We start from the raw sequence: 27,904 nt of genomic DNA on the forward strand, positions 1-27,904 counted from the left end.
TTGATTCTGGATTTGTAATGGACAAATTAAGGGAAGTAAAGTGTAGAGAGTGCAGTTTATTGACAGAAGTTTCTATCAGCACTCTTTCCTCACTCCTATTCACCCAAGGATAATGTAATTTCAAAAGATGCTAGAATCCACAGAATGGCTTTTTTTTTTTTTTTCTATAGGCCAGCCTTGTTGATGAGTGTGTACTGGTTGACTATAGTCTAGAAAGATGCCTTCCTTGATTCCTTAATCCCTGCCTAACTGTGCCAGTCAACAGGTACTGGTCGATATTAGAGAACTCTAGCAAACAAACAAACAAATAAACAAAAAAACAAACAAACAAAAACTTGGAGAAACATTGAGGAGTTGATTTAGCAGTCTCAAGTTACTTTGTCTCTGGGCATGGAAGACTGGCCTTAGGAGTGTACAGTAACATTAGAAGGGATAATATTTTAAAAAATAATTATGGGCTGGATGCAGTGGCTCACGCCTGTAATCCCAGCACTTTGGGAGGCTGAGGCAGGCAGATCACGAAGTCAGGAGATCGAGACTATCCTGACGAACATGGTGAAACCCCATAGTCCAATGGGGGCTCTGATGCCTTCTAAAGAAATCTTTTTTTAAAAGCCCCAATTATTTGCCTAAGCCAATGTATAGAAGGGTTTTTTCTGATGTTGTCTTCTAGAATTTTTACGATTTCAGGTCTTAGATTTAAGTCCTTGATCCATCTTGAGTAGATTTTTTTATAAGGTGAGAGATGAGGGTCCAGTTTCATTCTTCTACATGTGGCTTGACAGTTATCCCAGCACCATTTGTTGAATTGAGTGTCCATTCCCCCCTTTATGTTTTTGTTTGCTTTGTCGAAGATCAGTTGGCTTTAATATTTGGCTTTATTTCTGGGTTCTCTATTTTGTTCCATTGGTCTATGAGCCTACTTTTATACCAGTACCATGCTGATTTGGTGACTATGGCCTTACAGTATATTATAGTCAGGTAATGTAATGCCTCCAGATTTGTTCTTTTTGCTTAGTTTTGCTTTGGCTATGCTCTTTCTTGGTTCCATATGAATTTTGTGTTGTCCTGTCTAGTTCTGTGAAGAATGATGGTGGTATTTTGATAAGAATTGCATTGACTTTGTAGATTGCTTTTGGCAGTATGGTCATTTTCACAATATTGATTCTAACCAAAAGCAGATGCAACAAAAACAGTGATAAGTAGGTAGGATTTAATTAAACTAAAAAGCTTCTGCACAGCAAAAGAAACAGCAGAGTAAACAGACAACCACAGAGTGGGAGAAATCTTCACAATCTATACATCCAACAAAGGACTAATATTTAGAATCTACAAGGAACTCAAACAAATTAGCAAGAAAAAACAAACAATCCCATGAAAAACGTGGGCTAAGGACATGAATAGACAATTCTCAAAACAGGATATACAAATGGCCAAAAAACATATGAAAAAATACTCAACATCACTAATGATTAGGGAAATGCAAATCAAAACCACAATCCAATATCATCTTACTCCCCCAAGAATGGCCATAATCAAAAAATAAAAAAAAAAATAGATGTTTGCAGGGATATAGTGAAAAGGGAACACTTTTACACTGTTGGTGGGAATGTAAACTAGTATAACCACTGTGGAAAACAGTGTGGGGATTCCTTTAAGAATTAAAAGTAGAACTACCATTTGATCTAGCAATTCCATTATTGGGTATTTGCCCAGAAAATAAGTCATTATATGAAAAAGACACTTGCATAAGCATGTTTATAGCAGCACATTTTGCAATTGCAAAAATACGGAACTAACCCGAAGTCCATCAATCAATGAGTGGATAAAGAAATTGTGTATATACACAATATATATACATACACACAGTGGAATACTATTCGGCTATAAAAAGGAATGAAATAATGGCATTCACAGCAATCTGGATGGAATTGGGGACCATTATTCAAGTAAACTAATTCAAAAATGGAAAACCAAACATTGTATGTTCTCACTCATAGTGGGAGCTAAGCTATGAGGATGCAAAGGCATAAGAATGATACAATGGACTTTGGGGACTTGAGGGAAACAGTGAGTGGCAGGTGAGGGATACAAGACTACAAAATGGGTACAGTGTGTACTGCTCGGATGAGGGGTGCACCAAAATCTCACAAATAACCACTAAAGAACTTACTCGTAATCAACACAACCTGTTCCCCAAAACCTATGGAAAAGAAGCCCAATTCAACTAAGACATAAAGAATGCTTCTAAGAAGGTGAAACAATCTGGTTTCTCTAGGGTGTTACTAAGATTGGGAGTTTACACAGATTTTAAAGGAAGACTGAGAGTCTTTTATGTCCACTTCAGTCTGGTTCCAAGTGTGTGGTGATCTTTTATGATGCCACTATATACTTTTATGGGACTTTGGTCAATGAGAAAGATACCAGTAAAATATTTTCTACCTACCAATACAGGGGTATGTTAAGGCCTCTCCATCTTTGTTTGTTTTCACCTAATGTTACTGTGAGACTAAGGGAGATAGCTGGGTACCACCTCGATTGTGTAGGTCACTTCAGGAAATAATGGATGCAAGGATGAAGAAAAATGAAAAGTGGCCAGAAAAGAAATGTTGGCTTCTTGTTCCAAATCTATTGTTTCATAAAACATTCGAAGCCATTTTCCAATGTCAATTTGCCCATCTCTCATAAGCAGATGGCACTTCCTATTCATGATTCCTTATGAGAATAATGTGACATTTAATCAACTGCTTATGAGGAAACATAGTGAAGAATATTATCTAAAATAACACTGTTATTTTATTTATGTTTAAGTGGAGAGTAGTTTTATGTTATTCAAAATGTGGTTTTATAGAACACATAGACTCCAGCCTAACTGCCAGGGTAGGCTGATTCTGAATAATTTATTTCAGAATGTTCTGTCACTTTGTACTGGCACTTAAATGGAAAAAGTTCTCTAATATTCATTTTGATGAATAATTAGTTTAGGAGGAATCTTTAGATTGTAGTCTTGGATTGCAGAGTTGAAATTTAATCATTTCAACACAGTTGTCTTCAATGCCAACATAAACCAGAGATAAATTATATCCAATCAGTGAATGGATTTAATGCATGGTTCACAGGTTGTGGGAACTAATAAATATTTGTAAGCGTATTATCAAAATTCTTAAGTAAGGGCATTATATGATTTGTATTATAGTAGTTTGGGTTCAAGTTAAAAAGATAATTCTAACTTATATTGCGTCTGGAACAAGGGAAAATGAAAAAAAAAGATATTTTTAGTTGGGCTAATATTTTCCATTCTGAAATGTAGCTTGGATATAATAACAAATAAAACACTTAGAGAAACAATTGATAAAACCAGTATTGAAAAGATTGACAAAGGGTTTTTTTTCCCTCTCCCTCTTCCAAAGGCGAACCTCCACACAAAATCTTAGCCTGAAGTTCTAAACTGTCTGCTACAAACAATTGCCACTTTCCAAGTGCAGACTGGCAAGTGCACAAAGAGCAAAGTTTAGTCAAAGTTCATTTTCAGGTCATCCACCCTGGAACCATCAATCTGGACAACCTCTGCGTAACCTCTTCCAAGATTGTGGACTGGAACGGGATCCTTTGCAGTCTCATTAGAGCATGCAACAATTAATTTGTCCTAAATAGGAAATTAAACAGTCAAGTACAGTGTAGAGAAGAGGTCAGAAAATGGGTCTTGAGGTGCATTCATAGCCACTGTTTGGAAGTTTTCCCCAGGCCTCTAGGAAGGTGGGGCAGATTCCAAAGAGAAATCACTGTGTAGGACAAACATGACAAAACCATGCAAAACACATACATAAGTAGAAGAGAAATTTAACCTGAGAACAAATCGCCAGTGTTTTTAATGCTGCTCAGGCTTGTCTGTCTTTTAGGAGACTTAAGGTGAGAACTCAGGCAAAGATACTTCACAAGTCCAGTGCATATAAACCCAGAAAACTCAACACCATTGTCCTTGAACCTACTTCTGATTGTATGCTACTCTTGTATTCATAAGCTAGAGATTCTGTTATGAGAAAATGGGAGAAAAAGGTCTGATGTAGAGTTCTATTGAGTTAATGCTGTTTGTGAAGTCACAGTGAATTGAACCATTGTCTTCCAAGATACAATTTTGACATAATTAGAGAAGTTGAATGGTTATCATTAGCAATGCACACAGGAAATTTTGAAAAATAGATAAAATGCTATTTCTTAGCAATAGAAGAATACAAAGTTCTTAACTACTGTCTTATACAAAACTATGATATCTATATGTGTCTATCATAATTTTGCATATGATGTCTATGTATCATATTTTTTCATTAGCTGAAAGTTAGTCTTTTTATGGTAAAATAGAAATGTAAAAATCGTGGCATTATATGTTATATGTGTATATGTGATCAGATTTTTAAAAGCCTCTACATCTCTTTATATTTGATGAACTTAGTACAATGTAAATCTATAATAATAAATTATAGATTTATTTAGTAAAATAGTATACCATATAAGGTATAAAGAATAAAAAATAAATAATGAAATAAAAGTAAATACAGGTCGTTGACTGAGAAGTTGCTCAAAGTAACAAGAGTTGGAAAGTAAAAAAGTTCTAAAAAGGTAAAGTTTATCGGAAATTTATGGTTACACAGCATCAAGAAAAAAAGATAAAATCATTCTCAAGTCCATTGAATATTTCCCATAAATGTGAAAAGACACATCTTTGAACATTAAAAATTCTGACCATTAAATTACTATGGGATACTAAGTCTCTGATTTTGCTTCCTCCACACCATATTAAGCGTTAATGTTTCCACACCATATTAAGCGTTAATGTTAACACCTTAGTCTTACAAGACTATTCATTTTTTTATCCAGAAAATAAGCAATTATCTTATGATCTAGCCTTTTAAATATCACATTTGTTGAAGTATAATTTGCATTCAGTAAAATTTACCCTTTTAGGTGTATAATTCCATGAGTTTTAATAAATATATACAAGTGTATAAACACCACCATAATCAGGATATTGAACACTTCCATCATCCCGTGAAATCTCCTCATGCCTCTTTGTAGTCAGTTTCCTCACCCTGTTCATGGCCATCGCTGATATGATTACAGTTCTTTTAGTTTTACCTTAGTTTAATGTTTATTTTTGCATTTTCAGACTATCATATACATGGAATCCTTCATGTGATTATTTCTGTCTTTTTCACTAAACATAATGAACACATGCTGTATTCAGTAGTTTGTGCCTTTTTATTGCAGAATAATATTCCACTGTGTGAATGACAACAATTTATCCATTCACTGAATTTATCCATTCACTGGCTGAGGGGTATTTGAGTTGTTTCCTTTTTTTTTTTTTTTTTTTTTCAGATGGAGTTTTGCTCTTGTTGCCCAGGCTGGAGTGCAATGGTGTAATCTCGGCTCACCACAACCTCCGTCTCCTGGGTTCAAGCAATTCTCCTGCCTCAGCCTCCGAGGTAGCTGGGATTATAGGCATGCGCCACCATGCCCAGCTAATTTTGTATTTTTAGTAGAGATGGGGTTTCTCCATATTGGTCAGGCTGGTCTCAAACTCCCTCTTCAAGTGATCCGCCCGCCTCGGCCTCCCAAAGTGCTGCGATTACAGGCGTGAGCCGCTGCACCTGGTCTGTTTCCAGTTTTTAGTGATTATTCACAAAGCTGCTATAAAAATTCATGTATGGGTTTTTGTGTAAACATAAAATTTAATTTCTCTTGGGTAAATATCTAAGAGTGGGACTGCTGGGTGATATGGTAAATGTATGTTTAACTTTGTAAGACCTTATAAGAAAATGCCAAATGATTTTCCAAAGTGACTGTATCATTTAGCATTCCCACTAGCGATGTTTGAAAGTTCTAATCTTTCCATATCTTTGCCAGTACTTGATAGCATCAGTTTTTGAATTTTAGTAGCTCTAATATATGCATAGTAGTATCTCATCATAGTCATGTCATAAACTGTGACAGAGACTGTAGACTTAATACAGCCTTGGGGCAAGACTAAATGTGTATGCTTGTCCATTTCAAGTGAGTATATACTGCTTATCCTCTTTCCTGATAGGAGTGGAAATGGTCACATTTTCCAGGTTTTAATTTGCATTTCCCTAATGGCTAATGATGTTGAACACTTTTCATGCACATATTGCCATCCATATTTCTTCCTTGGTGAAGCCAAAATATTACCAAGTTCTAAGCAAGTGACAGTAGCTGCCCACTTCCAGACTTCTTGTTGAATGAGAAAAATGAAACCTTATTTGTGTTACACCAGTGATAGATGTTCTTTGTTACATGAAGCTGAAGGCATTCCCAAATTACACAATCTTCTTTTTAAATTACGACTTCGTGTTCACATTTCTGTATCCCCCTTTTTTGTTGTTAATGGTATCATCATTACACCATCATCTAAGGCAGAAAATCAACCCATTTTTAGTTTGTATTGCTCTCTTATCTCTCAAAGCGACAATTCACATCTCTTGCTGAACTATTACAATATTTCTGTCACTGGTCTCCATGCCGCCAGTTTTTCCTCCACATTGATATTAGCATTTCCACTTTAAAATGCAAATGAGACACTGAAACTTCCCACTTAAGACCTTTAGTAGTTTACCACTACTTGTACAGACAGATCTGAAGGTCTTAGAATAGCATGTATATCCTTTCACAATCTTTCCCCAGTCTGCCTTCTCAGCTTCATCATCTGTCTCTGCTCCTCCTTTTACTTCCTGCACTCACTCGTGTTTTATGCTCCTATAGAACAGAACCATTCATCCTTCTCTTTCACAATTCAGAGTCCTTGAAATGTTGTTTGCTCTGTTGGCTTTCGAAAGGCCTCTCCTCTTTCTCTTATCTGGACAATCTCTATTCATTTGTCAAGGCCAATATCATACATTACTTCTATAAAACACTCCTCACCCCTTCTGAAGAGAGTTCTATACTTCCTTCCTTGTGCTTCCATGGAACTTTATCCCTTCCTTTATTTTCGTACTTTCTCACATTAGGTTTTTATGTGATGGTTTTCTCTAACAGTGTTTTTGAAATAGGTGATAACTATAAATGATATTTTGAGATCTCTGAAACAACTGCACTGTGATATTAAAAACCAGCCATAAAAATACCAGTCTCATAAAATGATTAAAAGTGATGATGTTCAGTCTATAAATTAATCAGGAGAAATGGGGATATAAGTTTTAGCAAGTTTGTGTCATTATGAGTTTGTATAAAGGGTTTTGTTAGAAGAAATAAAGGCTTAAGACCATGTGACACGTGAACTATGTTTCCAGATAAGGAGATGGCTGAACAAATGACTCCTTTTTTAATCACCTGTTCTATTTTTTATGATTTAATATATGAATCTCTTTTATATGATTGCATTTTAGATTTGATTGATTTGAGTTTTTAATTGTTAAATATGGAATTGATGAGACTTGGTTTTATGAGAATATAATTGGATGTAAATTAGGCTTTGGTCAAATTTAAACTGAAAATTTATCAGGGAAATTTTTAATCCTTTTTCTTTCTTTTTGCCTCAGTTTCCTCATTTGTAAAATTAAAGTGCCAGACTAGATGACCTTGAAGGTCCTAAGGAGGTTGAAGAGTTGAAGATTACAGTTTTATATAGAGGAAATAACTGTGTAGTTCATCAACTCTTTCATTTTTCAAGACATTATTTTGGCTTCTGGAAGCCTATGAAAAATCCCCTCATTTACCACTATTTGTATTCATTATCTAGACATTGTCTTCATATAGAAATGGTACTAGTAATCACATCAGTTCTAATATGGAAAATGATATGTTTCTTTCCAGTAGCCAAATTTTAAACATGAAACATGATAGGCTTAAGGAACCAGTGCTGTCAGAATTACCTATATGTAATTATTGCAAGACTATATCATTTTTTAGAATTGCTTCAAATCTTGAGAAGATTTAATACCATAGGGACTGATAAGTTCTACAGCCTAAGAGGCAGGCTGTTTGCACCGCAGCCTGGCGAAGTGCTGCAGAGTTCTTTCTTGTGTGCAGCCATAGTCAATGCCGACTGCCTTTATATCATTTGGCGAATTGGTTAGAGCAGCATTCCCAAGTATGGAATACGCTACCTCTACAACCTGAGAAGAAATATTAGGTGTCATTCTTCATGGTAGGGATCCTGCAACATAATAATTTGCCCTTTACATAGGAGGGGATGTTCTGGCATACTACATATCACTCGACCTCTTAAAATTGTAATGTTATATAGAATTTGTAGGCCCCTGAATCTTTGTAAGGTTTATCCTCTACCTTCTAGAGCACATGTGTTTTAACGAAGGCTTCCTATACACTTGTCAATTCTTAATCTTCTTGTCTGATTAACATGATGCTGTCAATATAGTGGATCAACGTGGTGAGTTGTGAAATGTCTAGATGAGTCAGGTGATTCATCTAGATTCTGACAAAGGTTGCAGAGTTAATGTAGTCTTGAAGCAAGACTAAATGTATATGTTTGTCCACTTCAACTGGATATGTGTTGCTTCTTATCCTCTTTCCTGATAGGAGTGAAAAAGATCGCATTTGCCAGATCAATGACTACAGCTTGTACCAGAGGCTGTGTTAATCTGTTTTGGTAAACACACCACATCTGGCATAGCAGCTGCAATTGGTTAAGTTTATGGTAGTGAAATGTCATCTTCAGGATCCACCTGGTTTTGTTGTATTCATTAGGCAATGATGAATTTAATAGAGACGTGATGGTGTCCACTACCCCTACATTTTTTTAGGTCTATAAGTGTGACGCTATCCCCTACCATTATCACCAGGATGAAATATTATTTTGGGTTATAAAAGGAAAGTTTCAGAGGTTTGCATTTGACTTTCTCTGCTGTGGTGGGTTGTACCTTACATACCAAGGACCAATTATGGTGGTTCTGCATACTACCAAGTATGTTCAGCCTAATCACACATTGGAGACCAAAGCAGTGATCACCATGGACTTAGTAGACGGACCTGCTGTAAGCCATACCTAGGTCAGGACTCGACTCTATACCTGGCTCCCATATATCTCTACTTGAACAGGGGGCCATGATGACTTTTGAGGCCTGTGGTTATCAATGTTAACATGGATCCTGTGTCCAACGGCTGTAAAAATATATGAGTATTCCTTTCTCAAGTTTATGGCTTAGATCCCCTTAGGGAGAACTACCAAATATATTTGCTACAGGGTTGTAAATTTCCTTCTCCTAGGGACTCAGCATCTCTTTCAATCATTGAATTTTATGCCTCAAAACTGGCTGGAGCTTATAAACAGCTTTTTAGTGGAGCAACTGCTCTCATTCTCTTGATTATCTATCCTCAATTTTTTTGGTTGTATAAGTTAAAAAATACACTTGTTGGCTGTCCGTCTGTTTCTCCTAGGAATGCCATGTTCTTTCAACCATGTCATCCCGTGTTTCATAGTCCTGTTCCATCCCTGTCAGGACCCTGACCTTGGAACAACAGACCTGCTGGGATTGAGAATTTAGCTGTAAATATACTATCTTTTTTTTTTTTTTTTTTTTTTTTTGATGGAGTCTTGCTCTGTCACCAGGCTGGAGTGCAGTGGTGTGATCTCGGCTCGCTGCAACCTCCGCCTCCCAGGTTCAAGCGATCCTCCTGCCTCAGCCTCCCAAGTAGCTGGGACTACAGGTGCACGCCACCATGCCCAGATAATTTTTTTGTGTTTTTGGTAGAGACAGGTTTTCACCATGTTGGCCTGTATGGTCTCAATCTCTTGACCTAGTGATCTGCCCGCCTTGGCTTCCTAAAGTGCTGGGATTACAGGCATGAGCCACCGCGCCTGGCCATATGCTATCTTATAATTAAGTTCTGGGCCTGATATTTTGCCTTTCTGGCACTTTGGTTGCAAAAGATTAGAGCCCTTTAAATGCTGCCAAAGAGACCCTCTGGCTTTCATACTTTGACTTAAATTATTGATTAATTTTTCTGTCTTTTATTATAATCTCCATTACTAAATTTCCCAGATTTCCTGAATACCTGAGATATCGCCCACACCAATGCATTCTTTTTCACTAGGTTGCCATTGACAAAGGTTTTATCAGTGGACCTGTTATAGCATGCCAGGGACCATCAGTAATCCACCTAGCACAAGGGACGGGGTCCTCACTCCCATTTGGCCAGTGAATGATCCAGCTCCAACATTCCATTTTAGAGCCTGCTTCCTAGGATTACTCTTGGCACTGTTTTCTATCAGATTCCCTGGAAAAATGCTCTAATTGAGAAACGTGTTTTCAGGAAGTCTCAGATTATTATGAAAATTGGCTCATGCAATTATGGAGGCAGAGAAATCCCATACTATGCCTTTTGCAAGCTAGGGAACCAGGAAATTTGGTAGTATCATTCAGTCCAAGTCCAAAGATCTGAGACAAGAGCTAAAGTGAGTCGGGTGGGCAGTGGCTGGTGTACGTCCTGGAGTCTGAAAGCCTGAGAACCAGGAGCTCTGATATCTAAGGGCAGGAGAAGATGAATGCTTTAGCTAACAGAAAGAGAAAGTAAATTTGCTTTTCCTCTACCTTTTTGTTCTATTTGGGTCTTCAACAGATTGAATGATGTCTATACAAATTGGTGTCGGTTTATCTCCTTTACTCAGTCTACTGATTCAAATGACAATCTCTTCCCAAAACACCTTCACAGACAAACCCAGAAATAATTTTTACTAGCTACGTGAGCATCTCTGAACCCAGTCAAGTTGATATATAAATAAGCCATGACAATATGTAAAGAGTCAGGGAAGAAGGATTGGGCAACAGGAGAAGTTGAATGGCCATGCAGTTGCAAGAAAGGCCTCAGTTAATCATACAGAGAGCTCTGGAGCTTTGACGGCCTTTCAGAGTTGTCTGAATTCAAGGCATGGGGCCCAAACATTTCTACTCCTACATTAACTGGTTGTTAAGTAAACCTTGCCTTCAAGGTAGAGTGACTTTGGGCAGGTGACTTTCTTCTACCAAAGGCAGTTTCTAAAAGAAAACTCTATTGTAAGCAGTCGATAGTTAACACTCCTGGAAGATATGGGAATGAATGTCATGGTCCTGAAAGGGTATCTTGGCAGCACACTACAGCATCCACTACAGATATCATAGAAAGTGGTGTTTAGTATCCTTTAAAATTTTCTCTGATTTAAGTGTCATTTTATTTTAGTACTATTCTTAAAAAATGAGTATTTTATTTATAATAAATAAATAAAAGTAAATTTGAGTCTTCATTAAAAAGCCAAGACACATAGCTTTCTAATTTCTAAATTTCTAATTTTTTTTATCTGTGATTGTTAAATTAAATTTTCTCAAGTTTGAGGTGATTGGAGAAACTGATTTGGCTCTAAGTAACTCAGTAGAAAAGTCAGTATTGGAAAACACTTGTTTAGCACCTACCATATTTCTTGTTTAAAATAAAAATATTGCCATAGAACATTATTTATATTCTTTCCAAGGGATATTCCTGTCACTCTCAATCAGGACTACAGCATGTATTGTCCCGGCTCTGAGAGTATTGGCTGCCATAGCTCACAGTTGAATTCTCTCTCCAGTGTTTGTTCATAGTCAAAGGATGCCACTTTGCCTACAGTTATGTCTTATTCCTATTTCATGGCACCCCTTATCCTGCAGTTGAGCAATGTGAAGTAAAAAAGGCTCAGTCCCTTTGCCTTAATTCAAAGCAACTTTGAAGGACCATCTCACCAATAGTCTCCCACAAGAATAGCTAATACCTGTATTGTGATTGCCTCATGGCTTACTCCTTCCCTCTACCCAATTCTGTTTTCCCTTTTTCCTTGTACCTGAGAACATTCCCCAATAAATTTTCTGCAGGCAAATATCCATTTCAAAGCCTGTTTCTAAAAAACCCAACCTTGAAAAAATCCTTTCTGTAATTTGACTATGGGAAAAAGAGAATTCTCCGAACAATTATGATAAAATTGAGTAGATACATAATGTGTTGAATTCTAAAATTTAATTTTTAAAGATAGGAGTTATATTTTATATTAAGTGTATAAACATAAAAATATATTTAAATTGATAATTATGTTGAAATTTTTAGTACTTACTATCCTATTGTAATTAGCAGTTTATTATTGATAATCAGAAATTTCAATTTCTCTTTTTCTTCATATACAATTCCAGTATTCTCAGGGAGTAGTCTTTCACTAAAATGTTTCAGGAAGAGTGAGGAAAAGGAATTGCAAACATTTTGAGAGAACTATACCATTAATGACCCTGGAAGCAAAACAGAAATCAGAAAAAATAATGTTCTCAGAAACAAAATTTGTGTCACCTTGGCAAAGAAATTTAATGTCTCTAAGCAATTATTGTCCTTTTTGTGAAATAAAGACAATGCTTTAGCACAAACTCTGGCTTAATGTTCATTTAGTGTAGACTCTACTTAAAAGCATTTTGACACCATCTTACAGACTTTTGTTACAGGCAACATGGTTGAGTAGATGTTCAGAAAACACTGCTTAAGGAATAACACTTAAAATGCAGATAAATTATAAAACAATCATTGAAAAATGTATGGCTAATTCGTGAAGTGAGGGAAATCTTCAGAAGCCAAAACAAGGAAACATGAATCTAGAGATGTAAATAAACATAGTATTGGACATTTGCTGCTGTGTATCTGCATTGCCTAGGTGACCTATTTGGATTTGTTCAGGTTGCATGCATACCAGGTAAGATCTTATCAGATACACTGCACAAAGTCTACTTTGCTATCAGAGGCCACTAGAGCAACCTTTCTTCTTAGATTACTTAGGCATGACTCTGACACCAGTCCTTTCTGATTAGCATACTCAGGGCACACGTATTAGGATCTCTGAATGGTAACTAAGTGAGCAGCAGGTGCCTCCCATACTGTCCCCTAGGACTTTTTCCTAATTTCATGTGCAAACATCAATTCTGGACAAAATATTTCAACATGAAAGGCAGGACTTCAATATTTTTAGAAGTAATATGTAATCTCTGCATAGGAATGGACTCTTAATCAATACATCAAAATCATAAAACGTAATGAAAGAGAGATAAATATGACTGCATAAACTTGTCGAAAGACCCCTAAAACAGAGGAAATGTCAAATCACAAAGTGGGAGAAAAATTGTAACACACATAGCCAAAAATGGATAATGTCCATAATATTAAAAGAACTTTAAACCAGTAATAAAAGACAAACAACCCAATAGAGAAGAAGGCAAAATACATTAACAGACATTTTACAGAAAAAAATAAAATAAACAGCCAACAGCCTTTGAAAAGATGTTCAACTTTATTACTAATCAGCAATATGCCAACTGAAACCACAGTGAGATACATTTTACAAATATCATTAATTGGTAAAATCTAAAGGTGTTATAATACCAAAGATTTGGTAAAACGGTGGTAAACTACACAACTACTTTAGAAGATCCCTTGGCATAATCTAATGAAGTTTGTATACTTCATACACTGCTTCATAAACTTCTAGAATCCATCATTTTCATACATAAACTTCAGTGGTTTATATTTGTTAAGCCTTGATACGTTGGGACAGTTTTTCAGAGAACTTTTCCTGGGATAATTTTTAATAGTATCTCTTTGCTTTTCCAAAATTTCCTGAATTTGGTGACAAAATTTACAGTTTATAATCACATTTTTCCTTTATTTTTAATTTTTATCAAATTTTTATTCCCTCCTTTGATGTAGTCACCTTTTAAAAATTATATATCTTATTGTATTCTACATATAATAATTTACTTTATTCATACCTATTATTGGGGATTAGGTTTGGGTAATTTTGTACTCTTTTATTTTATTTATTTTTGTAGAGACAGAGCCTCACTATGTTGCCCAGGCTAGTCTTGAACTCCTAGCATCAAGCAAGTCTCTTGATTCAGTCTCTTAAAGGTCTGGGATTACAGGCATGAGCCACTGCACCCAGCCTAATTTTGTTCTCTTACACTTCATGTGATTTTTTTTTTTTCTTCTTCTAAAAATATGCAGGTATGACAAAGCAATTAAACTCAACTTTTATATCAGGTATACATACCCTTGATAGGGTACATATGGCCCTCCTGAGTACTCTGCTTAAGTCAGGCTGGTAGTTAAGAAACCTTGAATAGACAGTAATACCTGATAGCTAACATGGGGAATTATCTGACCCAACCATTCTTTCTGCTTTTTTATTCATCTCTTGGTGGCCATATAAGTCTTTTTCTGTTTCTCTCAACATCCTAAAACAATTTTTTTCCTTGAGAGACATAAATTTTTTCCAGACTTCCTTAGAAATATTTTAAAAGAGAACCACCCCCAGGGACCACTATCTCAACTTCTAGCTCATTTAAAATTGTCCTTCAGAATCTCTTGAAAAGTTTCTCCCTATCTCCTTACAAAATTAATTCCGTTTTTCAAAAACAAAGCATTCTTGAAACAAACAAAGCAAAATTATAGTAGTATTGATGCTTTTTATTGCCTATACATTTTTTAGTTATTAGTGTTCCCATATTTTTCCATAATAAATGCATTTTTTAGCCATATTATCACCTATATAGAGTATTGTGTCATTTGCTTAAATATAACCTAGTGTTATATGAAGAAATTCATTCTGAGTTAGCAAATTGGGGATTGACAATAATTGTAAATAGTGCCACCCTGTAATAGTTTAGGGCAATGGTAACCACCCTGTCTTAGTAATTCATAATATGTTTATTTCATCCCAGTAAACTCCATTTATGCAAGATGAGATTTTGCTATTAGCACATCTTCTATCATCCCTTTTATCTTTTCGTATTTAAATACTTACCAAGCTTGCAATTTGCTAATGATAAAAGGATACAATATGTGCTAATGATATAAATACAGGGTTTCCTGGTGCTTGACATACTTTAGTGTAAGTTATCTGTCTTTTAAAAAGCATACTATTTTCCCATGTCCTAAGACATTTTAGAAATAGAAACAGTAGCTTTGGGTATATGACAGCAATAGAATTGTAAAGTATGCAAACTCTTCAGTGTACATTGTCATAGGCGTCTGAGTTTGTTAAGAATGGTAGAACCATTATATCTCTCCACGCTTTCATATTATAGTATGAATATGAGCTGAACTAAATCCGACTGATCAAATCAGTTACAGCCAATTCTATGTTGAAATAAAGAAAATTCTATTTGTGGAGGGTATAACAGATTTAAAGAATATCTGCAGTTTAAAACAGTTCCTGACCTAATGGAAGAGCTGTGCTCATGGAAGATCAGAACTGTTCAGTTCAGTTTCTGAAGGTTTTGGAGGCTTGTATAAACGCTACAATTTTATTGATAATTTTGTCCATGTCACAACCCAAGAAGATTAATAAAAAGCTTTTCTATTTTTACAAAATACAAAGATTCTTCTTGTGTCTTCATTGAAAAAATAATTTGTTTGACAGCAATATAGATTAACACTTACTTTGAGTTTGTTCTAAAAGGGGAGGGTTCTCCACTCCTTACCTTGTTGTATAAAGAAAAAAGTCATGCTACATGTCACTTCAAATGTAAGTTATCCAGTTTGAAAATGATCAAAGAAAGAGTAAAGCATGTTGAAGAGCATTGTGACTCTCTTGAGTCACATTTCTAAGAACATGACATCACAACGTAATGGTTACCTTTTGTGTTATTAGAAAGTGATGGGAAATGGTTGCTGAATTATGACTGAGATAACCCACCAAAAATTAAGTGTTTCTCATATCAAACTGTCAACTCAAGTATCTTATTTATCCCTTTGTTCTTCCTTGGGGAGACTACATGTTGGTGAAGGCATGTGTGGCAATTGAAAAGACTTGGACTGATCTTACCTTCAAGATTGAGCAGTTTTGCTTTTTCTGTTAATTACAAGATACCTTCAAATAACTTTTGCTTCAATGGTTCATTTTTTCCCCTAACGAGTACATGGAAATTGTGGAAATAGCATTCTGAAGATTCATGTTTTCTTCTGATTCTTTTCCCATTAGTTGTTCCATTACGTTGGACCCTGAGGGGGTGAGTAAAGGTGAACACTAGAAGAAAACACCTGACTTGGAGGTGTTTACAATTAAGCCAATAAGAGTAGAGAAAATTGAAATAGCAAAGTTTAATTCTTAGTGCAATGAAGAAAAATTTATTTTGAAAATGACAAACTTCTCCCCACCATAGGCCAGTCTATCAGAAGATATACTGGATGCCTAATGCAGTAAACTGAGTTGGTGTTGAGGTGGTCTATCATTAGCATGTTTACTTGATTTGGTCATCTGTCTTTCTACCAAGATGTCTTTCCAGTAAAAGAAGAAAATGGATTGCTGGACTGCTGTTCTTTCTTCCCATCATATAACTTTTATATTGAATCAGCATTTTAAACCTTCATCGAAATGGAAACTTATGATTCAGAGTCTTGTGGGAAAATTCTACCAAACATTATTTTTTGTGTGTATACATGCGTGCGTGCACATGCATGCACACACACACATACACACACCACAGTGCCAATTTTATACAAAGTCTTCTAGAAGCAAAAAGAGTGACTGCACTCCAGTGTGTTTATGAGGCCAGTGTAACCTTAAAAGCAAAATCTGAGAAGTCAGCATAAGGCAAATGTCAGGCTAATCTTATTCATAAACAGAGATACCAAAATTCTGAAACAAGATTAATAAACTGAATCTAGCAACATATGAAAAGGCTATTATATCAGGATCAAATGGAATTTAGTCCAGAAATGTAAGAGTATTTACCATTTGCAAATATCTATTTTTTAAATTTACAACATTGACAAAATAAAAGAGTAAAGTAGATACAGAAAAATAATTTTATAAAACTTATCTTCCATTCATAATAAAAAACTCTAGGAAATTAAGAATGGGGTGGAAGAGTTCCTTAATCTGATTATGGTGCAGATCTACAGAAAGCCTACAACAAACATCAAACTTAAAGAAGAAATGTTGAAAGCTTTACTTTGAGCTAAAAATGAGAAAGAAATACCTTATTTCCATTAAACATTGTTTTGTAGGCAAATGGAACTCCACTGGAATCATGAAGGATACCTCCGATCTTGGGGAGGAGAATGTGGGCAAACAGGCCCCCTGATGGCATCTGGTTAATAAAAATAAGTGAAGCCCCAATATGTGAGAGAGTCAGAGAACCCCTCTTTGTGACTCGGCTTTCCACTGGGGATCCAAGCAACCCAGGCCAAAGGAGAGCACTTTGTTTTTCCCAAACCCTGGAGTTAACCTGGGGACACATTTAGAGACTCTGTGAAGGAAAGACACTGGGGGAAGCTGAAGGCATTCCCCAGAACCGGGACAGGCCCTGCAGGCATTTTCCCAGGCCTGGGACTGAGAGCATGCCACTTTTAATATGGGTGTGTATAAAGTCGGTAATTCTTTGGCTACTTGGCAGCTTGGCTGCACAGGCATTTTAGTCTCAGACTAGAGATTAGAGTGCTTGCTCTGGAGTGAGGTAGGGGATTCTATAGCCAGAATTGTGAAAAGTGCCTCAGCAGCGGACATTGGAAATATGCTGTCCCATGTTGCAGGCCTTGGGTGGGAGGAGAGCTGCTACAGCTGTGGTTTTTCTTGGGAAACTAGACTTGCAGCCGGGGCAGCTTGGTGACCTAGAGCAGGTCTTCATATGTCATTGCTGGGTGCCCAGGTCTGCTCCCCTGAGGTGGTGGTACAGTGAGCCCTCTGCTCCACCTTCCAGCATATCTAGAGGCATTTAGAGCACTCACTTGCCTGGAGGTCCAGCTCAGGTAACTGCCTTATCCTTCCTGGGCACAGATTATGGTACAGAGGAACTCTCTTCACTCCATGCCTCTGCAGATCTCCTAGCATTCAGACTACCCACTTGCCTGGTTTAGTAGGCTGAGTAGCCCCAAACCTCCTGTGCAGAGATACTGGTTCAGGGGAGCTCTTTCCCACTCCATGCCCAGGCAGATCTCCAGGCATTCATTCAGAGGACCTTCTCACCTGGGTCAACAGCCTGAGTTGCCCAGAGATTGGTCTTCCTGCACAGAGATTGTGGTGCAGCAGGACCCTCTCTACTTTATGCTCACGCAGATCTACAGGCTTTCAGGGGATCTGCTTGCCTGGACCAGCAACCTAAACCACTCCATCCTCCCTGTGCTAAGATCATAGTGCAGCTGTGCCTTCTTTGCTCTAGGTTATTGGAGCAACCACTCACCAAGATAAGCAACCTGAGTTGCCCCATCCTTCCTTTGCAGAAATTTAGTGCATCTGGGCCCTCTATGCTCCATGCTCAGGCAGATTTCCAGGCATTTGGAGCACCCACTCTCTTAGGCTAGACCTTTAGGCTACCCATATTCCCCATGCAGAGAAACAGGGACTGAGGAGGTCTCCCAGTTCCACACCTAGGCACACTTCTGCATGCTTGGTGGCTGCCAATGGGATTCTCCCTTGGTGCTGGTGTTTTTGTCTGCCATTGGGGGGCCTGTAGGTGGGTCTGCCTGGTTTGGCCCTGTGTATGTTGTTCCCTTGTTCACCTGGAGCTGAACAGGGAGCTCATTGTTCATTCCTCAGATCAGTCCATTGCCTGATGTAATAGAGAGCTTCTCCCACTAAACAAGGATCAAGTAAATAACCAGCTGCATTGGCTATGGCTGGCTCTCACCCATAAATGCCATTTGGTACCTTGTAGTTCAAACCGCACAGCTCAATATAATATCTGTCAAAAGAAGTGAGTAGGGTTGTAGAAGTGAAGCCAAAAGACACAACACAGCATTCTCTATGTCACACTCTCTAGGGAAGAAGAAAAAGGGAAAGAAAAATAAGCAATAATATTATAGGAAAAGTAAGAAATAAAAAAGAAAAATTCTACCTGCATGAAAATCTTTACAAAAATTAAAAATGTCATCATCCCCAGATGAGAAGGAACCAGCATAAAAATTCTGACACCATAAAAAATCTGAGTATAGTCACACCACCAAAAGATCACACTAGATATCCAACAATGGTCTGTATTAGTCTGTTCTCACACTGCTATAAAGAAAGAAATATCTGAAAGTGAGTAATTTATAAAGAAAAAAGATTTAACTAGCTTATGGTTATGTAAGCTGTACAGGCTTCTGCTTCTGGGGAGGCCTCAGGAAACTTACAATCATGGCAGAAGGTGAAGGGGAAACAAGCGTGTCTTAAATGGCAGGAACAGGAAGAAGAGAGAGGGAGGAGGTGCTACACACTTTCAAACAAGCAGATCTTCAGAGAACTCTATTATGAGACAGTACTGGGGGAAATGTGCCTAACCATTAGAAACAACCCAAATGATCAAATTGCCTCCCACCAGGCCCCATCTCCAACATTGGGGATTATAATTCAAAATGAGATTTGAGTGGGGACACAGAGTCAAACCCTATCATTCAGCCCCTTGCCCCTCCAAATCTCATGTTCTTCTCACATTGCAAAATACAATTATCCCTTCTAAGCAGTCCCCCAGGTCTTAACTCATTTCAGCATTAACACAAAAGTGCAGTCTAAAGTCTCACATGAGACAAGGCAAGTCCCTTTCACCTATGAGTCTGTGAAATCAAAACAAGTTAGTTATTTCCAAGGTACGATGGGGGATATAGGCATTGGGTAAATATTCCCTTTTGAAAAGACATAAATCAGCCAAAACAAAGGGGCTACAAACCCCATGCAAGTCCAAAACCCAGTAGGGAAGTCATTAAATCCCAAAGCTCCAAAATAGTCTTCTTTGACTCCAAGTCTCACACTCAGGCTACACTGATCCAAAGGGTGGGCTCCTAAGGCCCTAGGCAGCTCTGCCCCATGGCTCCACAGGGTGCAGCCTTTGCACCTACTTTCATGGGCTGGTATTGAATACCCGTAGCTTTTCCAGGCACATGATACAAGCTGCCAATGAATCAACCATTCTATGATCTGGAGGATAGTGGCCCTCTCCTCACAGCTACACCAGGCAGTGCCCCGTGGGATCTCTGTGTGTGGTCTCCAATCCCACATTTCCCCTCTTCACTTTCCTAACAGAGGTTCTCCATAAGAACTCTGCCCCTTCAGCAGACTTCTGCCTGGACATCCAGGCATTTTTGTATATCCTCTGAAATCTAGGTGGAGACTTCTAAGCCTCAACTCTTGCCCTCTGCACACCTGAAGGCTAAATACCACATGAAAACCTTGGCTTGTGGCTTCCACCCTCTTGTGTAGTGGCCTGAAATGTCTTTGGGACCCTTTTAGCCACAGCTGGAGCTGGAGTGGCTGGGACACAGGGAGCAGTGTCCTGAGGTTGCACAGGGCAGTGGAGCCCTGGGCCTTGCCCATGAAACCACTCTTCCTTCCTAGACCTCCAGGCCTCTGATGGAGGAAGGGTTTGGTAGTGGGGGCTGTCATGAAAGTCTCTGAAATATCTTCCAGTCATTTTTCCCCATTATCTTGGCTACTAACATTGGGCTTCTCTTTACTTGTGCAAATTTCTGCAGTAGGATTGAATTCCTTATGTGAAAATGGGATTTTCTTTTCTACCTTATGGCCAGGCTGCAATTTTTTTGAACTTTTATGCTTTGCTTACCTTTTAAATATAAATTGCAGTTTCAGATCATTTCTTTGCTTATGCAAATGAGTATAGGTTTTTAGTAGCAGCCAGGCTACATTTTGCACATGCTTAGAAATGTCTTCTGCCAGGTACCCTAAATAGTCTCTCTGAAGTTCAAATTCCCACAGATCTCTAGAGCAGGTGCACAATATTGCCAATCTCTTTACTAAAGCACAGCAAGAGTGACCTTTACTCCAGTTCCCAGTAAGTTCTTCATCTCAATCTGAGACATCCTCAGCCTGGACTTCACTGTCCATATTACTCTCAGCATTTTGGTCATGACCATTTAACAAGACTCTAGGAAGTTCCAAAGTCTCCCTCATCTCCTTTGTCTTCTTCTGAGCCCTCCAAACTGTTCCAACCTCTGCCCATTATTCAGTTCCAAAGTTGCTTCCATATTATCAGGTGCCTTTATAGCAATGCCCTACTTCTTTGGTAGTAATTTTCTGTATTAGTCTGTTCTTGCAGTGCTATAAAGAAATAACTGAAACTGGGTAATTTATAAAGAAAAGAGGTTTAATTAGCTCATGATTTTGCAGGACAGGTTTCTGCCTCTGAGGAGGCTTCAGAAAACTTCCAGTCATGGTGGAAGGGGAAGTAAGCATGTCTTACATAGTGGGAGCAGGAGGAAGGGGGGCAGGTGCTGTACACTTAAACAAGCAGATCTCAGGAGAACTCTATCACAAGACAGAACTAGAGGGATGGTGCTAAACCATTAGAAACCACACCTATGATCCAATCACCTCCCACCAGACTCCACTGCCAACATTAGGGCTAAAATTCAACATGAGATTTGGGTGGGGACACAGAGCTAAACCATATCAGGTCCCTAACCAAAATGGAAACTCAGAAATAACAAATGAAAAGTTCAAAGCATGGATTACAAGGAAGCTTAGTGAGATCCAAGACAAGGTTGAAAATCAACACAAACTCCTAAAGCAATCCAGGAAATAAAGGAAGAGATGAATATCTTAAAAGGACATCAATCAGAGCTTCTGGAATAGAAAAACTCACTTAAGGAATTTCAAAATTCAATTGAAAGTTTTATGTATAGATTAGACCAAGCAGAGGAAAAAAATTTATGGCTTGGAGGCCAGTCTTTAGAACTAAAGAATTTTTAAAAATAAACACAGATTTGACAAATATGGGATGATGTAAAGTCACCAAACCTATGAATTATTGACTTTCTTGATAAAGAAGGAGAAAAAGTAACCAATTTGGTAAACATATTTGAGGGAATAATTCAAGAAAATTTCCCTAATCTTGGTAGAGAATATGACATCCAGATACAAGAAATCCATAGAACACATGTGAGATACTCTACAAAATGAACATCACCAAGGCATATGTAGTCACCAGATTGTCCAAGGTCAACACTAAAGAAAAAAATCTTAAAGGCAGCTAGAGAAAAGATCAGATCACATATAAAGGGAACCCTATCAGACTTCTAACAACAGACTTTTTAGCAGAAACCCCAGAAGCCAGAAGACACTGGGGCCTATTTTCAGTATTCTTAAAGAAAATGAATTTCAACCAAGAATTTCATATCCTGCCAAACGAAGTTTCATCAGTGAAGGAGAAATAAAATCTTTTCCAGACAATAAGCGCTAAGGGAATTCATTACTGTTAGGTGAGCCTAACAAGAGATCCTTAAGAGACTTCTAAACATGGAAGTGAAACAGTAATACCAGGTACCATAAAAATGCACTTGAGAAAATAGCCTGCAGATCCTATAATGCAACCAGACAATAGAAACTACAAAGCAACCAACTAACAACTTCAATATGATTAAAATCTTACATATCAGTATTAACCTTGAATGTATATGGTTTCAATGCCTCCACTCCAAAGGCACAGAGTGGCAAATTGAATAAAAAAGCAAGACCTATCTCTCTACTGTCTTCAAGAGACCCATCTCACCACATAATGACACTCATAGGCTCAAAGGTGGAAAGATCTATAGAGAAAACAGAAAACAAAAAAGAGCAGGGGTCACTATTGATGTATCAGATAAAATAAACTTTAAACCAAAAACAGCAAGAAAAGATTAAAGAAAGAAATTACTTAATGATAAAAGTTTCAATTCATCAGGAAGACTTAATTATCCTAAATATACATGCTCCCAGCATTGGAGCACCCAGGTTTATAAAACAAGCACTTCTAGACCTATGAAAAGACAAACAGACACACAATAATAGTGGGAGACTTCAGCAACCCACCAATAGCATTAGTCAGATCATCAAGACAGAAAACTCACAAAGAAATTCTGGATTTCAATTCAACACTTGACCAACTGGAACAAATAGACATCTACTGAATACTCTACTCATCAACCACAGAATGTACATCTGCACATGGAACACACATTGAGCTCAATTACATGCTCAGTCATAAAGTAAATCTCAATAAATACCCCCAAATTAAAATCATGCCAACCTTAATCTCAGACCACAGTGGGATAAAAATAGAAATCAACACCAGGAAGACCTCTTGAAACTGCAAAATTATGTGAAAACTAAACAACTTGCTTCTGTATGATTTTGGGTGAACAATGAAATTAAGGCAGAAATCAAATAATGAAAACAGAGACACAATATACCGAAATCTCTGGGATGCAGCAAAGCAGCGTTAAGAGGAAAGTTTATAGCACTAAATGCCTATTTCAAAACTTTAGAAAGATTTCCATTTAACAATCTAACATCATTCCTAGTGGAACTATAAAAACAAGAACAAACTAACCCCAAAGCTAACAGAAGAAAATAACTAAATAAAATCAGAGCACAGCCAAATGAAATTGAGACCCCAAAATTCATACAGAGAATCAACAAAACCAAGTTTCTTCTTTGAAAGGATAAACAAGATCAATAGACCACCAGCTAAATTAACAAAGAAGAAAAACAGAGACCAAAATAAACAAAACCAGAAAACAACAAAGGTGACATTACAACTAATCCCACATAAATCTTAATGATCCTCAGAGAGTGTTACAAACAACTCTATGCATATTACCTAGGAAATCTAGAGAAAATAGATACATTCCTGGAAACATATAAATTCCCATGACTGAATCAGGACAGAATTGAAACCCTGAATAGACCAATATTGAGTTCTGAAATTGAATCAGTAATAAAAAACCTATCAATCAAAAAAGTCCTGGACCAGATGGAATCATAGCCAAATTTTACCAGACATACAAAGAAAAGCTGGAACCAATTCTACTGAAACTCTTCCAAAAAAAATTGAAGAGGCTGGACTCCTCCCTAATGTGTTCTATGAAACCAGCATCTCCCTGATATCAAAATCTGGCAGAGTTACAGGGTCGAAAATCTAACTACTGGGCACTCTGCTCCCTACCTGGGTAATGGGATCTATCATACCCCCAGACCTCAGCATCACATAATATACTCATGTAACAAATGTATACATGTAACTTCTGAACCTAAAATAAAAGTTGAAATTGTAAAAATAAATAAAAAATTAAAAGCTACTTGGATTTGAAAGAAATTGAAATTTTATTTTTAATGATATGATTGCATATCAAAAACTCAAAACAGTCTACAGACAGAATGTTATAATTAATAAGTTAATTTATCAAGTTTCTGTGTACAAGGTCATATAAAAATTTTCATATATTTCTACATAGCTGGACAAGTTAGAAAATAAAATGCAAAGATGACTATTTACAGTAGCATCTTGGCTATTGATATGGTTTGGCTGTGTCTCCACTCAAGTCTCAAAAAAAAAAAAAAAAAAAAAAAATCTCATCTTGAATTTCCATGTGTTATGGGAGAGACCCAGTGGAAAGTAATTCAATCTTGGGGGCAGATCTTTTCTGTGCTGTTCTCATGATAGTGAGTAAGTCTCACGAGATCTGATGGTTACTATAAGGGGGAGTTTTTGTGAACAAGTACTCCCTTTGCCTGCTGCCATCCATGTAATATATGACTTGCTTCTCTGTGACTTCCACCATGATTGTGAGGCTTCCCCAGCCATGTGGAACTCCAGGTCCATTTAAAACTCTTTCTTTTGTAAATTGCCCAATCTTAGGTATGTCTTTATCAGCAGCATGGAAATGGACTAATATAGTAAATTGTTACCAGTAGAGTGGTGTGCTGCTGCAAAGACACCCAAAAATGTGGAAACGACTTTGGAACTGGGTAACAGGCAGAGGTTGGAACAGTTCAGAGGACTCAGAAGAAGATAGGAAAATGTGAAAAAGTTTGAACTCCCTAGAGACTTGTTGAATGACTTTAACTAAAATGCTGATAATGACATGGACAATGAAATCCAGGCTGAGGTATTCTCGGATGGAGATGAGGAACTTTTTGGGAACTGGAGCAAATGTGACTCCTGTTATGTTTTAGCAAAGAGACTGGTGGCATTTTGCCCCTGCCCTAGAGATTTGTGGAACTTTGAACTTGAGAGAGATGATTTATAGTACCTGGCGGAAGAAATTTCTAAGCAGCAAAGCATTTCAGAGGTGACTTGGGTGCTGGTAAAGGCATTCAGTTTCATGAGGGAAGCAGAGCATAAGGATTTGGAAAATTTGCAGCCTGACAATGCAATAGAAAAAAAAAGTCCCATTTTGTAAGGAGAAATTCAAGCTGGCTGCATAAATTTGCATAAGTAATGAGGAGCCGAATGTTAATCTCCAAGACAATGGGGAAAAATGTCTCCAGGGCATGTCAGAGGTCTTCATGGTAGCCCCTCCCATCACAGGCCTGGAGGCCTAGGAGAAAGTGGTTTTGCGGACCAGGCCCAGGGTCCTCATGCTGTGTGAAGTCTAGGGACTTGGTGCCCTGCATCCCAGTTATTCCAGTTATGATTAAAAGGGGCCACAGTAAAGCTCGGGCTGTTGCTTCAGATGGTGGAAGCCCTACACCTTGGCAGCTTCCATGTGGTGTTGAGCATGCCAGTATGCAGAAGTCAAGAATTGAGGTTTGGAAATGTCTGCCTAGATTTCAGAAGATGTGTGGAAACGCCTGGATGCCCAGGCAAAAGTTTGCTACTGGGATGGGGCTCTCATGGAGAACCTCTGCTAGGGCAGTGCAGAAGGGAAATGTGGGGTCAGATTCCCCACACAGAGTTTCTACAAGGACACTGCCTAGTGAAGCTGTGAGAAAAGGGCCACCATCCTCCAGACTGCAGAGTGGTAGATCCACTGATAGCTTGCACTGTGCACCTGGAAAAGCCACAGACGCTCAATGCCAGCCTGTGAAAGCAGTCAGAAGGGAGGCCGTATCCTGCAAAGCCACAGGGGCAGAGCTGCCCAAGACCATGGGAACCCACCTCTTGCATCAGCATGACCTGGGTGTGAGACATGGAGTCAAAGGAGATCATTTTGGAGCTTTCAGATTTGACTGCCCCACTGGATTTTGGACTTGCATGGGTCCCATAGCCCCTTTGTTTTTGGCCAATGTCTCCCATTTGGAATGGCTGTATTTATGCAATGCCTGTACCCCCACTGTATCTAGGAAGTAACTAACTTGCTTTTGATTTTACAGGCTCATAGGCAGAAAGGACTTGCCTTGTCTCAGATGAGACTTTGGACTGTGGACTTTTGAGTTAATGATGAAATGAAGTAAGACTTTGGGAGACTGTTGGGAAGTCATGATTCGTTTTGAAATGTGAGGACATGAGGTTGGGGAGGGACCAGAGATGGACTGATATTGTTTGGCTGTGTCCCTACCCAAGTCTCAGCTTGAATTCCCATGTGTTGTGGGGGGGACCTAGAAGGTAACTGAATCATTGGGGCAGGTCTTTCCCATGCTGTTCTCATGATAGTAAGTTTCATTAGATCGATGATTATCATAAGGAGGAGATTCCCTGAACAAACTCTATCTCTTGGCCTGCTGCCATCCATGTAAGACGTGACTTGCTCCTCCTTGCATTCCACGATGATTGTGAGGCTTCCCCAGCCATGTAGAACTGTAAGTCCAATTAAACCTCTTTCTTTTTTAAATTGCCCAGTGTCAGGTATGTCTTTATCAGCAGTATGAAAATAGACTAATACAGCTATAAATAAAATAAAACATGTAAGGCTTCTTCAAACTGTAAAGCATTACTGATATAAAGACATAAATTGATGGAAGTATATACCATGTTCGTTGATTAGAAGTTGCAATATTATACAGATGTCAATTCTCCTCTAATTCATTTGTAGACTTAAATCCCAACAGAAATGTTGCAGTTTGTTTTTTTAAATGTAAGTTAGCAAGCTGATTCTAAAATTTATATGGCAATGCAAAGGGCTAAGAATATTGGAAAATACTCTTAAAGCAGAAGAAAAATATGGACTAATTGTGTTATTAAATATTTGGATTAAAAGACACAATAGTTGATGGTAGATCAATAGAATAGAATAAAAGGTCTAAAACCAGATATACACAATCATGAATGCTAAATTTATCATAAAGTTTGCAGTATAAAAAAGAGGTAAAACAATTGATAGATGGTGCTGGGTTAACTGAATATTTACATGAGAAAAAATGAAAGTTGACCTCTAACTTACATCATAATGATTAAGTGTACTTGGATAGTAGATCTAAATATAAATAGTAAACAAAAACAATTTCTAGAACATATCAAAAAAGAATGTCTTTATGATCTTGGCATAAGGAAAGATTTCTCAACAAAAAGCACTAACAGTAAAGAAAATATTAGTAGGTTGGACTAAATTAAAATGAAGAAATTCTAATTATCAGAAGACTCCTATGAAGAAAGTGAAAAGGCAGACCACATGATAGAAGATATTTGCAATACATGCAGTTGACAAAGGTCTTGTTCCCAAAATGCAGAAAGAATTTCTAGAAATCAGGAAGAAAAAGCCATAGATAATCCAATAGATCGGCAGACCTCTAAGGAGGCACTTCACAAAAGAGGATCTTCAAATGGTAATTGAATCATCTGAAAAGGAGCTCAGCTTTTTGAGTCATCAGGGAAACGTAAACTAAATCCACTCATGCTACTACACATTCAACAAAATGGCTAAAATTTAAAAAGACAGATGCAGAGCAATAGGAATGCTTTATACCCTGCTCATAGAAGTTTAAGTTGATAAAACCCACCTTGGGAAATTGCTTAACTCCATCTACTAAAGTTGTACATATCCATAACTTATTACCTAATATTTCCACTTTCAGGAGTATCATCAATAGAAATTTGACACAAAAATACATTTATAAGAATGTTTATGATAGCATTATTCATAGGGCACAGGCTGGGAACAGCTAAAGTTTGACAACAGTAAGATGGATAAATAAATTATGCATATTTATACACTTAAACACTATATCCAAATAAACACAAATGAACTTCAGTTACATGCAATC

This window comes from Macaca thibetana, chromosome 6 (assembly GCF_024542745.1).
Source record: "Macaca thibetana thibetana isolate TM-01 chromosome 6, ASM2454274v1, whole genome shotgun sequence".
Lineage (NCBI taxonomy): Eukaryota > Metazoa > Chordata > Mammalia > Primates > Cercopithecidae > Macaca > Macaca thibetana.